Source organism: Notolabrus celidotus, chromosome 16 (assembly GCF_009762535.1).
Source record: "Notolabrus celidotus isolate fNotCel1 chromosome 16, fNotCel1.pri, whole genome shotgun sequence".
Lineage (NCBI taxonomy): Eukaryota > Metazoa > Chordata > Actinopteri > Labriformes > Labridae > Notolabrus > Notolabrus celidotus.
In genome coordinates, this window is record NC_048287.1 from 29,516,693 (window position 1) to 29,520,478 (window position 3,786).

A 3,786-nucleotide genomic window follows, 5' to 3' on the forward strand; every position below is an offset into this window, starting at 1 on the left:
TGCTTTTGCATCTTAGTTAATCATATCTTAAGTAAATGTCAATCTATTAGTTATTTCCCTGGACACTCACACTGATCTGCTGTAAAATAAACACCTCCCTGATCACCTATGTGACTGCAGTCTGTGTTTGTAAACAGCATCATGTGATTTTCTCAGTCTTGGCTCCCCGACCTGACATGACATCACGGTTGTCACGTCTGTCCAGTCAGCAGTCCACCATGCTAAGCCAGCATCTGTGAGCCCGAGCTCCCTCCAGCAGAAAAAAAGAGAGGATGAAAGAGAGAGAGGTGATGTCATCCTGTCTGCTCAGAGAGACGCTAATGATGTCCAAAAAAAAAAAACCTCATCAGCTGAACGGCCCGACCCTTCCTCGAGGTAACCGAGCAGAAACGTCACCCTGCTGTCCCGCAGCGGCACGAGGATGTGATGTCACCGTGTTGGCAGCAGAGACTCTCCTTCCCAACAGGACGATTACACAAACTGAGCAGATCTCACGGCGCTGTTTTCTCACCGACCACACTGGACTCTGTGTAATTAAAGCTTCAGCTTCAGTGACACAGAGAGATGGATGGCAGGTATAAATCCTGGACTGAGACAAACTTTGTTTCTTTGGGCTCTTTTTGTCTTAATTAAAAAGACTCCAGGCCCTGTAAACAAAGTCAAACGGCTTTTTAGCGACCGTCGTTTTACTGCCGGGGACAGACTTTCGATCCATCGCACAATGACTGAATTTCTGCTTGGAAGCCGGGCTTGTCTTTAAGCCAATATTGAAGTGATGGAGTATTGTTGTGGAGCGATCCTGACAGTGATAAATGTGTTATCTTTCAAACACTCACCACCTGTAGGCCAGGATGCTGGCAGTGAACTGCAGGGATTTTAATTCTAAGGAACAGGAGGAGCAGAACATCTAGAGAAATCTCTCAGAGCATTTCATCCCACAACTGAGACTTCATTTATTTGACTTATGATGGTATCTTAATTGATCTGGTTGTATTAAACTTAAAGGGGACATATCACGCTTTTTTCATCAATATATATTGGTCTAAGAGGTCCCCAAAACATGTCTTTAAAGTTTATGCTCAAAAAAACACTTTGAAATCAGATTTTGGTCTGCCTGAAAAGTCCTCTTCTTCATTCCTCATCAGAACACTCGGTTTTCCCTCTGACCACGACCCCTCCGGAAGTTGGATGTGCCTCAGCTCTCCAGCACGTTGATTTAATGTTTACATGTTGGCTGAATATACACGGCTGCTCAGAGGGTTACTTCAACCCTCTGAATCTGATCCTGAATCTGATCCTGACGGAGAGGCGCCTGTAGCAGGACCTTTCTGAACGATTGGTCATAGATTTAGTGTTTCTTGTTGTTTTATTTATCAGTATGTAGACGTGTGTCTTGGTACACAGCTACGAACGTGTAGCTATGTGGCTATGCTAACTAGCGCTAGCACTTATCCATGATAAATAAAAATCATCCACTAGATCTTCAAATCTGCAGACGTGGGGAGTAAAACCGACCTCTGCCAGAAAGGCAGCAGGACCTTTTATGAAGGATTGGTCACAGATTTAGTGTTTCTTGTTGTTTTATTTGTCAGTATGTCGACGTGTGTCTTGGTACACAGCTACAGCTACAGCTACAGCTATGAACATATAGCTATGTGGCTATGCTAATTAGCGCTAGCACTTATCCATGATAAATAAAAATCATCCACTAGATCTTCAAATCTGCAGACGTGGGGAGTAAAACCGACCTTTGTGTTTATTAAGACAGCCTACAACTAGCATGCCTCCATCCTAAGCTCCTTGTTAGCACACATTTGTGCAGGGAATGAAAAACGGAGGAGGGATTCAGTATTATTTTATACAGACTATGGGCTGAACAAGCTCCGAGCTCTGACTCCGTGACAGACCGGATATTGTTGTTACGTAACAAAACACGGAAGTCTGAAACGGCTCGTTTCACACACATTTACAGAAAGGTGTAGAAATAAAAACAGGGGCAGAATGGATTTTTTTCATTCTCGGGGGGTTTGTAGACATGCCAGGGACACATATTTCAGGCAAAGAACCATTAAAAAGTCCATTTTGCATGATATGTCACCTTTAAAGGACCTGCTCCCTGAGTTTACAACAACCCCAACTTCAATGCAACATTCATCACAAATAAATCAACGTTTGACAAACACTCAATGAGCAACCACTGATGGGCATTTCATCCCACAAACTGAGACTTCATTTATTTGACTTATGATGGTATCTTAATTGATCTGGTTGTATTAAACTTAAAGGACCTGCTCCCTGAGTTTGCAACAACCCCGACTTCAATGCAACATTCATCACAAATAAATCAATGTTTGACAAACACTCAATGAGCAACCACTTATGGAGCGACGCCTGCGAGCTGGTTCAGTCAGACAACTTGAGCTGCGATGCTATACACGTCACATGTCCCACTCTCATAACCATCATCCAATCCTGCCCTCTGCCTCTCAAATTGGCGGCCTATTTAAACCATCTCTCCCTCTGCCTGTCAACGCCTCTGCTGCCTGCATGCCTATTGCTGAATTTTCTTTCATCCCCACCGCCACCCCAGCATCCACCTGCAGGCTCCTGGGGGGGGGTGTTCAGTATGTTTTTGCTCATTACTCCTCAATGTCTGCATGTAAACTTATCTGCAGGGAGTGATGAGGCCGGAGCCTAGGCGCCAAACTTGAATATGTATTGCTGCTACAATAAACAATTTAAACGTGAGTTGTCTGACTGAAATACTGAAATTTAAAGCTCCCTTGAATAACTTTCCATTTGTGATGGTTTTGGCGCCCCCTAGTGACAGTCCGGTACCTCTTATCTCTCTGCCATAGCACATGAAAGTTGTGTCCCTCTACAAAAATCTAATTTTCTTTCTTAAAGCAGTCAAATATATCACTCTGTGGAAAATGTAAAGCAGAATAATAAAGGCTTCAGTCACTTCGTCTGACACCTACCCACCGGCAGCATATTCAGGGATTGGAATTCAACTCTGTAGAAATAATAATCTTTGTGTTAGCAGTCTTGTTTGCCTTTTTACCTCTTAAAGAGGCATCAGGATTCATTTCAATCTGTTTCATAACCGGCCAAAAACTCCTTACAGGAGCTTTAACTCACTCACATATATGGACTTTTTGGACCATATGTCAGTGAGATTAAATAAATATATTGCCATATGTCCTGCTTTTGCATGAAGTTCTCATACGACAGTAGTACCAGAAACCTGGACAAGATGATGAGTGACTAATTTAGCTTATGCTTCACCTCTTGTGCAGGTAGCAGCTCCAACCTGTCATTCAAAGCAGAACTGTAAGCCTTTGTTTGGTTTTCTTCCTCTTCTGACAATAAAAACATTTTTTTTTAACTGCTTTTTATTTTATTTTATTTTATTTATATATCTATTTTTTTTAAAGTTATATTTTGGGGGATTTTTCGCCTTTATTGACAGGACAATAAACATGCAGTGGATGGTCGACAGGCCGGGAGTCGAGCTTGCCACCTCTGCGACGAGGACTAGCCTAAATACATGGGGCGCTTAGACCGCTAGGCCACCAGCGACCCTTGGGTTTATAATACAATCTACTGCATGGTTCCCAAAGTGGGGGTTGGGTGATGTCTTCCTGACTTTTTATTTTTGTTTAAGTCATCTAAAATTGCATATTTTCCCCATTATTGCAAAAATATAGACAAAAATTGTAGTTAAATTTGAAATAAAACTTTGCAAATGCTATCTAAAATTAGTTTCCTGCCTTTCTTTGTTGC